We start from the raw sequence: 14801 nt of genomic DNA, 5'->3' as shown, positions 1-14801 counted from the left end.
TGAGTTTTATTGAATTAAATATGATGTCATATGATTATCATTATTATTGAGTTATATTTGATAAAATAAAATTTACTATGATTATCATTAATAAATTTTTTTTAGACTTAAATAAAATTTCATATGATTATAATTATTACACAGTTTTTATTGTATTAAATAGGATTTCATATCATTATCGTTATTATTTAGTTTCTATTGAATTAAATATTATTTCATATGATTATCATTATTATTGAGTTTTTAGTAAATTAGATAGTATTTACATATGATCATCATTATTATTGAGATTTTATTGAATTATATAGGTTTTCATATGATAATCATTATTTTTGATTTTTATGGAGTCAATTATTATTTTTATATGATTGTAATTAGTATTTAGTTTTCATTGAATTACATAAGATTTCATATAATTATCATTATTATTGAGTTTTTATTGAATGAAATATTATTTTTATATGATTATCATTATTATTGAGTTTCTATTGAATTATATAATATTTCATATAATTATAATTATTATTGCGATTTATAATTTGATATTGTTTTACATCATTATCATTATTATTAACTTATTTTATTGAATTACATATGATTTAATATGATCATCATTATTATTTAGTTTTTATTGGATTAAATATTATTTAATACCATTATAATTATTATTGAGTTCTCTTGAATTAAATACAATTACATATGATTATCATTATTATTGAGTTTTTTTATTATATTAAATAAAATTTCATCTGATTATCACTATTATTGTGTTTTTATTGAATTAAATATGATTTCATATGATTATTATTATTGAGTTTTTATTGAATTAAATATGATTTCGTATGATTATTATTATATAGTTTTTATTGAATTAAATATAATTCTATATGATTATCATTATTATTGAGTTTTTATTGAATTAAATGTTACTTCATATTATTATCATTATTATTGAGTTTTATTGAATTAAATAAAATTTAATATGATTATCCTTATTAAGTTTTTTATAGAATTAAATAAAATTTAATATGATTATAATTATTATTAAGTTTTTTATAGAATTAAATAAAATTTAATATGATTATAATTATTATAAAGTTTTTTATTGAATTAAATAAATTTTATATGAATATAATTATTATTAAGTTTTTTATTGAATTAAATAAATTTTATATGATTATAATTATTATTCAGTTTTTTATTGAATTAAATAAATTTTATATGATTATTTTTTTTTTTTTACACAGTGATCACCACTTATCAAGGCCCGGAAGCCACTCAGGGATAAGGGGTATTGCAAGTACATTACGTTAGTGTGGAGATTTAATGGAGTGTTTACTTAAGGGGCCGGTTCATTAGGAATTTGTTAACATTGGACTTGAAGACATCCAAGTTGTAGTCCGGAGGGAAGCAGACAGACGGAACAGAGTTCCACAGGCGTGCAGTTCTAAGAAAGAAGCTTTGTTCATGGAATCCGCGTTTTGATTTAGGCACAGATATAGAGTGGGGGAAATTTTTCACAGTGGATTCAGCTAGACGGGTGTTTTTCGTTAAAGATTGGCGAGGGGGGACCAGGGATTGGAGTTCAGACGAGCACCTGCCATGAAAATAACGATAAAACAAGGATAGGCTCGCAACGTCTCTTCTGTGAGAGAGGGGTTGCAGGGTAGAGAAAAGGGTATCCCCCACTAAGCCACGAAGTCTATTTTGTACTCTGTCAAGGCATGATAGGCTGTTTTTGGCAGCTCCTGCCCAGATATGGCAACAGTATTCCATCCTTGGCCGTACTTGGCTTTTATATAGATAGAGAATTGCATCAGTAGTGAGATATCTTCTGGAGTGGTAGAAGGATCCCACAATCTTTCCAGCGACCTTGGCAACAGACTTGATGTACGTGTTCCATTTCAGATCAGGAGTAAAGGTCAAACCCAGAAGCTTGTCAAAACACAGGGACTCACCCAGACGAGTGCCATCCATCACAATTGATGCCAGATAGTGATCAGAGGGTTGATGATGTAAGGATAGGAGTTTGGTTTTGGATGCATTAAAGGTAACTAGCCACATCTTCCCCCACTGAACCACGCGCTCGAGATCAGAGGAGATAGAATCAGAGAGAACTTTGTCATTTACAGCCTTTGATGTGTTGCTGTTGATGGTCGTGTCATCAGCATAGATGTCAACGAATGATTTAAGTATGTGTTTAGGGAGGTCATTGATGTAGATCAGGAAGAGAGTTGGGCCCAGGATTGACCCCTGAGGGACCCCAGCATTTATATTGCAGGCCTCCGATTTTTGTCCATCTACCACTACTCTTATAAGCCTATCGGAGAGAAATGATTTAATGATTGAGAAAACATTTCCAGTTATACCGTAGCTGGAAATCTTGTGAAGTAGACCCTTATGCCATACCTTGTCGAAGGCCTTTGATATGTCAAGAGCAATTGCCCTAGAAAGGAAGCCTTTGTCAAGAGATCCACTAATCCTGTGGGATATAACCGTCAGCACATCTGCGGTAGATCTTGCAGAGCGGAAACCATATTGTGTGTTACTAAGAAGGTTATTCCTGCTGAGGTGGTTGACTATTTCTCTATTTAATATTGATTCCAGCAACTTACTCATAACACAGAGGAGACTTATTGGTCTGTACTGAGAGGGAGATGACTTATCACCTGAATTCTTAAATACAGGGCAAACTGATGAGGTCTTCCAGGGGGTCGGAAAGCACTTCTCCTTAAGGCAGCGCTTAAATAGTTTCGTAAGTATGGGAGCAAGTTCTGGTTGAAGCTTTTTTAACACTATAATTGGGATGCCATCGGGGCCAGTTGCTTTACTGGAATCTAGGTTTTTTATTAGCTTAGCGACCTCATGCACGGATATTTGTATGTTACCTAGCTTGGTCTGTGTTATAGGAGGAAATATGGGGAGTTGATGGCCTTCGTCGTATAGGGTAGAATTAGCTGCAAAATTCTTTGCAAATAGTTTGGCCTTGTCTGACGCTGACGAGATGACCTCTGGTCCATTGATAATGGTTGGGATAGAACGCACACTTCTGTTCAGGATCCTATTTGTTATTTGCCAAAACTGGTGAGAACCAAGCCGCTGATCAGCTACCTTGGATTTAACAGACTGGGCATATAGCTCTCTTGCATTTTTTATTACTCTTTTATAGTGGTTGCTGGCAGTCCTGAAAGCAGCTTTAATCTCAGTGCATCTATTACGTTGGTAGCTATGTAAAAAGTGATTTCTGTGCGCGATAGCAGCAGCATATTCTGGGGAGAACCATGGCTGGCTTTTAGGTTTTTGTTGGAATTTTTTAGATGGTATGAATTGGTCAATGCCTACAATTAACCATTCGGTCAGATCTGATACTATAGAGGACACTTCCTTTTTAAACATGGAGTGCAGAGGTAAATCAGATATGAATGTACGGAAGCTATCCCAGTCAGCCATAGAGTATCGGTATACAGTACGGTGGAGGGGTACGTCTGGGGGCTTCTTACAATTCGTTTTTATCTTAACTGATATGACGGAGTGGTCGGAGGATCCTAGAGGAGAATGAACGGTACATGAACATAGCTCAGGGGAAGTTGAGAGAAAAAGGTCTAAGAGGCTTTCATATTGATTGGGTGTATCGGGCACACGGGTGGGTTCGCGAACTATCTGAGTGAGGTCATAAGCAATGGCAAAATCATGACAAAACCTCCCCTCATCATCTGTCTTATTTGAATGGGTCAGCCATTCCACGTTATGGATGTTGAAGTCACCACAGATGTGGATGTTAGCCAAGGGATGTGAAGACAGTATGTGGTCTATTTTCTCAGATATGCTCTTAAAGATAGTAACTCCGCTGTTGTGGGGCCTATAGAGGGCAAATATAAATGCAGTGGTGTTAGCAAGTGCAACCCTGAAGCACATATAGGGTAAATTAGGATCTTCTCTAGAGATATCCCTGCCACATAGGAAGCCATCCTTAATGTAGGCACATATTCCATGCCCATGGCGATCTTGGGTGTCAGATTTAGCTGTTAAATTGGAGTATCCATTAATTATGAACTCATCTAGGGATGTGGTCGGCCCTATTCCAGTTTCACTTAGAAATAATATGTCCGGTTTCGTCTCCTGTAATTGGGTTTCAACCTCTGGAAGGTTGGAACGTAGACCCCTGATATTGGAGAAGGAGACCTGGTAGTAGAGGTCTATGCTGGAAGATGGGGTTCTAGGTTTAATCGAGTTTTTATTCTGGAGATATTTCCTGTTGAGGTTTTGGGATTTGTGGAATAGGTCGGCATACTTGGTTAGAGCAGTCCAGAGAGGGAAAGTAAGAGAGAAAAAGACAGGAAAATTTTTTTATTTGGAGCACACGAAAAGGTAAAGCCGTAACAATTACCCACTAGTATGGCATCGAGAGGCCCCACCAGAGACTACTTCATGGTCCAGATCCACTCAGCAAATGGCAATACAGCAGTCCCAGTACTTTGCGCCTGCTGATAGGACAGCCTCCTTAGTGGTTAATCCAAGGTTCGGGTCCCTGACTATCAGGCGGATAACGTCAGCCCAGACAAAACGTTTACCTCCAGCACCCTTACTAGTGACATGGCCACAAGGACAGACAGAGACAGAAGAATTTCCGACATCTCAGACTGCTGGTAACCAAGTAGTACCGACCTTTAAGCAGCTTTTTCTTCACCTTTTGTCAGAAAAATCACTCATTGTATGAGGACTGAATGACAAAATAGGAGAAGCGAGAGTTACTGGAGCTGCCGATAACACATCCACTGTATTATCTACTCTCCATTATAATTATTATTCAGTTTTTTATTGAATTAAATATGATTTTATATGATTATAATTAGTATTTAGTTTTTATTGTATTAAATAGGATTTTATATGATTATCATTAGTATTGAGTTTTTATTAAATTAAATATTATTTCACACGATTATCATTATTATTGAGTTTTTATTGAATTAAATATGATTTTATATCATTTGATGTAAACGAAATAAAAGAATCATTTTATGTAAACGAAATAAAAGAATAATTTTATGTAAACGAAATAAAAGAATAATTTTATGTAAACGTAATAAAAGAATAATTTATGTAAAGAAATTAAAAATCATTTTATGTAAACGAAATAAAAGAATCATTTTATGTAAACGAAATAAAAAAAATTATTTTATGTAAACGTAATAAAAAATCATTTTATGTAAACGAAATAAAAGAATTATTTTATGTAAACGAAATAAAAAAAACATTTTATGTAAACGTAATAAAAGAATTATTTTATGTAAACGAAATAAAAGAATCATTTTATGTAAACGAAATAAAAGAATCATTTTATGTAAACGTAATAAAAGAATCATTTTATGTAAACGAAAATAAAAGAATCATTTTATGTAAACGTAATAAAAAAATATTTTATGTAAACGAAATAAAATAATCATTTTATGTAAACGAAATAAAATAATCATTTGATGTAAACGAAATAAAAAAAATCATTTTATGTAAACGAAATAAAAAAAATATTTTATGTAAACGAAATAAAATAATCATTTGATGTAAACGAAATAAAAAAATCATTTTATGTAAACGAAATAAAAAAATATTTTATGTAAACGTAATAAAAAAATCATTTTATGTAAACGTAATAAAAAAATCATTTTATGTAAACGAAATAAAAAAAAATCCTTATTTCATTATTCCCAAACCTAAAACATTGAATAAAATATCAAAACTAAAACGGAATTCTCTAGTGACATAATAGGTAAATTAGGACAGAAAACTCTTTCTAAAAACACACACACACACACATATATATATATATATAGTTTAGTAGAAATGGTAATTAATAAAAACCTGAAGAAAGTGCTCAATACTGTTGTAGAGCAAATATGCGTTTTAATTTTTATTACCGTATTTTCTGTTAAATTATTGTTTCAGCTAATATATATGTATGTTTGTGTGTGGGGGGGTGTTATAAACCGAAAAAAAAACAGTTTTGCATTCAGTTGTCTAACAATTCAACCAACTTCTTAATCCGTGGAGTTTCAAAGAAATACTTTCCTTCTCATCAGAGGGTATGAATTAGCAAAATGCGGGATCGGATTTTGCATACAAAAGTATTTGATAAAAGTGCAAGTAAGTCAAAGATCTTACTTGATAACAAAAAAGTGAAGCTGAGGAATTTGGTGAAGAAAAAGGTGATTACACGTGAATGGATAGTCTGGTGAAAGGTAAATAATCCAATGACGGTAAAATCCAAAAATATAAATTCAAGAAAGTTAATGGAATTTCCATTTGCACAAGTAAAAAAAAGTATTTCTTTGAAACTCCGCGGATTAAGAACTATCCACTTATCAAGTGGTTCTTTTTCAGATTAAATATGTTTTAAAGTCTTCTTTAAAGTGTTTTTAACATGTTTTATTAACTGTTTGCTCGTGTGTATATATATATATATATATATATATATATATATATATATATATATATATATATATATATATATATTGTCGGAATTAACATACCGACGAGTAGGGGAAGGGGAAGAAAAGACGGTTTAAGTCTTGCAACGAAATGTCGACGTTGCTTACAAGCAGTCTTTCCTTGTAAAAGTAACAAATGGGTAACAATGGTCGAAGTGTAACTTGTCTAAAAGACAGCAACAACTACTAACATAACAGTAGAGCGACCACCCCTTTTTATCTATTCCAACTCTCAGTCAACGAGATTCACGCGTGACTGAAATGTCTATTTAACTTTTAATGAATAGGCACTCAGGTTCTTTGATTAACGGACCAGTCGGACCAGACCACCGGCCGTGTTGGTCTGGTCTGGTCACAGCTATCAGCACTCCTTTCTCCCTCCCCACCGACCCACCCTCGGCAAGTCAACCAATTCAAAATTCTCGCAATATATATATATATATATATATAATAATAAACTAGACAAAATACTGTTAGAAATTCGCTCAATATATGTTACCGTGACATCAGTTGACATGTATTCGGTTGTTTTCTAACAGTATTTTGTCTAGTTTATTATTTATAATACCTTTTCCCAAACGTACCCTCTCCGAGAGACAGTCGGCTGCCATTTTGAATTTTCCAATACATCGGTAAACATTGCATGTTTTTCGAGCTGAATAAACATGTTACACTGAATAAAAACACAAAAAATATATCCAGTTAGGTAGAAAAGTAACTTATCTTGCCTTTGATAACATTTATTTGTTCTATGTTTGTTTTTTGACAACTTTTTCGAATCTATGTGTACAGTAATACAAACCCGGATTTTCTAAAATCTTAATCTTAAATACACGCATTTTTATTCACGAAATCAATATTTTTATTGGATTGCAATAAAATTAAACCTTTTTTATGTTTAATATTATTTTAAGAATCAATATTTTTGAGTGATTGCAAAAAATAAAACTGTTTCAGATTATTTTAAAAGTTATTGAATGGATTTTTTAAAGTGTAAAAAAATAACTTACCTTTCATATTGTATTGCAATAAAAAATAAACTTATTTTAATATTTAAGATTATTTTAAAGTTGTTGAATAATATGGTTGTCAAGTGAAAAAAAAAAAAAAAAAAAAAAAACTTACCTTCCATTCCAGGAATTTAATACGAAAAAAAATCGTTTTTCTTTTGTGTCCAACCAACGAACGCAGAAAATTTGTTTGTTTGTCAGGATTTCTTAATATAATCTTTAGTAAATTGATACAAATGTTGTTTTGTGTGTCCAATTCATTAAACAATTTTAAATATATGAAAATATAAAATAATCAAAATTAACAGACAAAAAACACAATTTAAACGTGAAATTATTATAAGAAGAAAAAATCAACTGCTTCAGAAAAAAGAACTTATGTTCATGGTAAAACGGTGTAATCATTATTTTGTTCCTCGTGTAAAAGATTGAACATTTCATTATTAGTTGGATTAGTCGAACTACTGTTTACATTAGGCACCGCCAAAAATGGCCGCAAAATCAAGTTGTTGTTGTTTTTTAAAACGAAATTACATTTATTAAAATCAATTATTTCTGAGTAACTTTTTTTTTCCAGAAAGATAAAACCCTGATTTTTATCATATAGAAAACAGAATAATGTATAACTTTTTCTACTATTTTTAATTAAATTTTAAATGTTAAATTTTCCCAAAAAGTTAACAGTTGACATTTTTTGTCTTGCACAAAAAACGTACATAAATATTTAAAAAAAAAAAGAAAAGGTTTTTGAAATAATTAATTAATTTATTTATTGTCTAATTAAGATTTAGGATGATTTTCTGGTATTCCGGCATAAAGCCCCCTTTCACAACAAAAGGAACTAATTTCCCTATACACCGCTTTTGGTTACTATGGGAACAGCTAATTTTTGTGATGATTCGATTTTTAATAATAAACACATTTTCTTATTTTAAATTGAAACAAAAATGTAGTAGGCAAAAAAAAAAAATAATAAATAAATGTTCTGTCAGCAACAGTACAACTTCAAAATAGTCAATATCGCCCACCTCCAGAAGAGAGGGAATTCCTGTCCGTGATAACCGTGGTAAAAGAAGACACACTCCAATCGCCAGAAACACCCACACGGGTCGCGGGCACCACGTCTTCATTGACAAAAATGTCATCAATGTAAGCAGATGCTGCGCGGCTTATAACTTCTTCCTGAGATAGTACTTCGCTGACAATTGCTCTCATTATCAAGGGAGCCACATTCAAACCAAACCCCAGACGGGTCAGACAGTATTTTTTCCCATCGATTTCCACAGTCTGGTATGGCCACAGTGTCTCATGGACCCGGACTTGTAGGTATGCTCTTCTGAGGTCCAGTAGAGACACGTTATCACCTTTTTGTCTCCACTCACGCAGCTTAGCCGCACAGACATCTGTGTTGGCCGTAAATGCGTCTACGTAATGATTTAGCTCCCGGTAGTCCATTACCTGGCGCACTTTGGCTTTGTTCTGCTGTATCACAGCCATCAGGGGAATTAGACCTTTGGGGGGTCCCAATTTATCCTCTGGGTATGGCACGAGCCAACCATTATCTATCCAGGTGTGGAGCTCCTGCGTGTATTCTTCACAAATTTCTGCTGGCACTGGGTACTCTGACACTCGATTATGCAGCATTTCAGGGGGGTGGTCCACAGACCATTTCCACGATGCGGTCCACGTTCGGTTTTGATGGTCAAAGGTAGCAGTGAAATCTGGTTCATCGATAGAAATGGCTGCGCATTTAATACTTTTCCTGGCGCCCAGCCGCACTGATCCTGTAGGCTTGACAACGACACCTCCTAGAGCTTTTATGGCGTCGATCCCTAGAAGCAAGTCAAATCCCAGTGGCTTGCCATGCACCACCAACACATCGACTCTGGCAGACACACCTTCATCAGTGGATACAGAGACCGTTCCAACACCGCAGCACGCATGGGACATTCCACCAATTGTGTTGACATTTACGTTTGTTTTTCTCCAAGACCGGCACCAGTCTGCATGTAAAATTGTCCTGGAGCATCCTGTATCAATAAGCGCCAAACATCGCGTCCCGTCAACATGGATGCTTATCACCGGGAACGTCGTGTTCACATCTTGGTTGGGAAGGAGACTGGCGCTTATGCGTCCTCCCCTTGCTCGTTTCCTGAGCAGTTCCGAGCCCAGTGTCCACTCTCACCGCAACGGTAACACCGTGTTCCATGTTTTCGACAGTCCCTTGCAAGGTGGCCTTTAACATTGCATTTGAAACAGGTCACGTTAACAGGATTATTCTGGGCCCTGTTGTTGGGTGAGCGTGTGGCCGCAACCACATCCTGATTTTGTTCGCCAGTCGTCGTCAAAATTCTCGCTCTCGACATTAGCTCCCCCATGGTCAGGGCTTTGATGTTCGGCACCTGTTGAAGAGCAATTGAGATGGTGTCAGGGAATCCAGTGACAAAAATTAATTTTGTGAGTCTCTCTGAGCTTTCTCCTGTGAATCCGGCCAATCCAACCAACTGCCTGATTTTGTTGGCGTACACATCCACACGTTCACCAGCCCATCTAACCATAGTTATTTTTCTATATGCTGCAAACGCGTCATCAGTAAATGCCTCCTTTAATCGAGCCTCAATCTGGTCTATTTTCTTTTGATCGTCCTCCTCCATTTCCATGTAGAGGGCCAGTGCATCGCCTTCCAGGTATAAAGGTAGCAGACTCGCTACGTCATCCACCTGCTGAAATTGTGCGACAAGTCTCACTTTTTTCAGCCATGCTACAACGTCTCCCTCGCCAGAGAACGGCTTGATAATATCACTGCTTATCCGCACCTTCGCCATATTCGGGCCGAAATAGCTTGAAACAAAAATGTAGTAGGCAAAAAAAAAATAAATAAATGTTCTGTCAGCAACAGTACAACTTCAAAATAGTCAATATCGCCCACCTCCAGAAGAGAGGGAATTCCTGTCCGTGATAACCGTGGTAAAAGAAGACACACTCCAATCGCCAGAAACACCCACACACACAGTTTGCAGGACACTGCCGACTCGTCTCTAGCCTCCTGCTTTTATAGTGGCCGGGAATTATCCATTTGCATAATCACATGAGACAGAAACGTGATTTTCTGAGAGTTGCATGGGGTAAATGCTAATAAAACCCCCCGGACGCCATCTTGGAATTCTCTTTTTCCCCCAACTGGTGACACAACAGACATACCCGAGGTAAGCTCTTTTTCCCCTCATTTTAGTTATTGCTGCTTCTGCTACATAAATATTAATATTTATTTTTAATAATAAACTACACTGATTAATATCCCAAAAACTACTTTTTTTGTGACAAATTTAAATGCGCTTGCTTGCATGTATAGAAATGGCCACCACCGATAACAAAGAATTACATTGCTTAATATGAATACTGAGAATACTCCAAAAAACACAGGTCAGCTGCTGCAGGTATAACATCATCAACAATTTTCTCCATAAGTGCAGCAGAACGCGTACGATTTTTCGATTAATTAGCGGCAAAGTACTAATAATTTGTGCGGGTTTTCAGATCGAATAATAATTTAAAAAAAAAATCAACAATAATAATAAAAAAAAAATCAACAATAATAATAAAAAAAAATCAACAATAATAATAAAAAAAATCAACAATAATAAAAAACAAAATAGATTTTATTGGTTTATTCCTCGAATCACAAAAATTAATAAATAAAAAATCCTGTATATTGTAGGCTACAATAAATGTTTGAAGCCAAATCTTTCAGCAAAAAAGGCCAAATTCAAAGACAAAACCACATTTTTAGATAAAAAAAGGCCAAAAAAGTCAAATTTTAACTTTTTCTTTAATAATTACTATTAAACAAATATTGTTTTACTTTTAAAATGTCCTGTATATTGTTTATTATTAAAAATCGAATCATCATTATTATCATTCATCATTATTATTAAAAATCGAATCATCACAAAAATTAACTGTTCCCATAGTAACCAAAAGCGGTGGATAGGGAAATTAGTTCCTTTTGTTGTGAAAGGGGGTTAGAGACTATTGTCTCGAGCTTTATGCCGGAATACCGATTTTCTAAGAGAATATGCAAAAATATTATAATATAAGTACCTGGATTTCAAATAATTCCACTTATTCATATAGGTAACTAGTTATTTCGCGTCGATCTAGAATCTAGATCGACACTTTACGTTTGCGTTTGATAAGAAGCAAACTATGGAAAACCAAACAGGCCGAAATAACTTATTTTTCAGTGACGAAAATTTCAATGTATTATTAAGCTGAGGCTGACCAGTACCAGATGGGTGACCATTTGTATGAGTTTGGTTTTTAATGTGTATGTGTGTGGAGGCCAGGCTCCCCAAAATGGGGGGGGGGGGGCAATTTAAAGCAGAATAAAAAAAAATTATTTCAGCGCGTTTGGTCCTGGTCCACCGTAGTCGAAAGGCGGCAAACGTTTTCAAACGGGATCGAAAAAAATGATGCTATTTTTAACACAAAGGGCACAATGTTTATCGAATTTTTTTTGTTGTATCGATTCTTCAAAGCATGCTCTGTTTAATAATGGTCATGCATTCGGCTCGCTAAAAAAAAATTGTTAATTTATTTATCAAAGATTTTAAAATGGATTTTTTCGTATAAATATCAAAAAAAAAATTTTTTGTTTTGCTTAACTTAAATTAATTATTTTACTTAACATATTCACCGAATTTCACACTTCAAAACTCAAAAGCGAGATAATTAAACACAATCGAAGTTCTGATATTCAGACGTCAAAATAAGGTATGCAAACATTTTTTTTTAATCTATTATTCTGTCCCTTACAACAACACAATATGTTGAGTTCAGTTTCAGATGATTATTTTAAGCATATTTGTTTCCACTTCAAAAAAGGGGGGTGTAAGCAAATATATATATATATATATATATATATATAAATATCGTTTATGAAAAATAAGTAGATTATTATAAAGTTCATTCTTCTCTTAATAATCGCTGAAAATTTCGTATTGATCGGATAATTACCTGATTTTGGTAGATTTTTAAAAAGACGGTCCGTCAAAAAGTACTGACCTGCCCTCCCCCCAGTTTTGGCGGTGCCTAAAATAATCCAAACATAAAAAAAATGCAAACCTGAATATTTCACATAAACATTTCAAAAATGAAGGAATTGAACAAATAGCGAAGTCAATCAAATAACAAAAATAGATTTGAACCAACAAGAAACAAAACAATAATCTCATGATTACATTATGAAAATTGCGAATTATTTTATCATATTCGATTCCGTTAAATTTACGATGACCTTAACTTATAATTCCAGACTTAAACCTGATGTTTTACGTGCAATCAGCATCAAACGACTAACGATGAAAGTGTAGTGCATTAGCAGTGTCAGAAATTTCGTGAAAATAGCGAATAATTCCACCCCATCTTTCCAAGCTTATAACTCCTCGAAAAATGCAATTCAAGCCCTAATTTTTTTTTTCAATTAAAGGAGCAAGGACCAAGATTTCATTAAAAAAACAAAACAAAAAAAAACGTGTTTTTTTTTTAAAGGTTTTAAACTTCGGACTTTACAGGTAAAATTCTACAAGAACAATATGTTCTTTTTGTTTTAAATTTGAATATATTATGTATTGACCTTTTCTCTTCAATTTGTGAGTAAATAATTATGTACTTATGGGGGTCTAAATTAATTATTATTAGACATTTACAAAATGGGAGGCGTGAATTATTCGACCCCCTGTCTTTCCAAGCTTATAACTCCTCGAAAAATGTAATTCAAGCCCTAATTTTTTTTTCAATTAAAGGAGCAAGGACCAAGGTTCCATTAATAAAAAAAAGAAAAAAGAAAAAAACAAATAACGTGGTTTAAAAAAAAGGTTTTAAACTTCAAACTTTACAGGTAAAATTCTAAAAGAACACTATGTCTTTTTTTTTTAATTTGAATATATTATTATTGACCTTTTCTCTTCAATTTGTGAGTAAATTAATTATTTACTTTCGGGTTACTAAATTAAGTATTTACTTTTTAATAGACACTTAAAAATTGGTATGGGGGGGTCGTGAATTTAAAAAAAAAACGTTTGTCTAAAATATTATATTCGATTTATTGGAAAGAACATAAAATTTCACATTGACCCTGAAAATATCGTAAAAATAGAATACATAGAAAAATTTTGATAGATTTTTAAAATTTAAAAATTGAAAAATATTGAGTTTAAAAATTGAAAAATATTGAGTTCGGAAAATTCATTAATGTTAAAAAAAATATTTCTATTACTTTTAAAACAACTGTAATAGTTTATTTTGGAAGTATAATCCATAAAGAAAATAAATAACCCACTTTTAACAGAGAAATTCCGAGATTTTTATATTGTATTCGCAGTTTCGCGTTAGGGGTGTCAAAAATACCTACAAAAATTCTGATGTTTCTTGTTTGTTTGAGCATTTATGCCATATCACAATTCTGGCTTTACGTGTCATGTTTTTCGCCCTCCCATGTATTACCTCCTTTGATAGAGAAGTAATGCAATGTTGTAAAATGTCGCGCCTCGCACATATGAATATGAGAAAAAATATAACAGAACACAAATCGATACTTAACAACATTCAGATCGCTGTGTAATTTGCTTGCACCCCACTTGTTTATTATATATATATATATATATATATATATATATATATATATATATATATATATATATATATATATATATATATATATATATATATGAACAAATGATTAATAAAACATGTTAAAAGACATCTTGAAAAAGAGTTAAAAACATATTTAATTTTAAAAAAGGAAACACAAGATAAGTGGATAGTCCTTAATCCGCGGAGTTTCGAAGAAATACTCTCCTTCTCATCAGAGGGCAGGAATTAGCAAAATGCAGGATCGGATTTTGCATATAAAAGTATTTAATGAAACTAGAAGTAAGTCAGAGATCTTACTTGGTTAAAAAAAAAAAAGGGTGAGGTAAGGGGAACAGGAGGCAAAAAAAGAAAAATGATAAAATGATTTCACATGAATGGATAGTCCGGTGACGGGTAAAAATCCAATATTCTATATATATATATATATATATATATATATATATATATATATATATATATATATATATATATATATATATATAGATTCATGGGTCATATGTATGCCTGGATATATATTTGTGTGTCCATGTCTCCGTACAAGTGTTTTTGTAGGCATGCATCTGCTGACCTTTGTGACTATATGTATATGTGTGTCTATGTATATGCACATGAGTGAGCATATATGTACAGATGTAGCTATGCCGGGATTTATATA

Source organism: Euprymna scolopes, chromosome 27, assembly GCF_053919585.1.
Source record: "Euprymna scolopes isolate OS-2025 chromosome 27, ASM5391958v1, whole genome shotgun sequence".
NCBI lineage: Eukaryota > Metazoa > Mollusca > Cephalopoda > Sepiida > Sepiolidae > Euprymna > Euprymna scolopes.
This window is presented reverse-complemented; position numbering follows the sequence as displayed.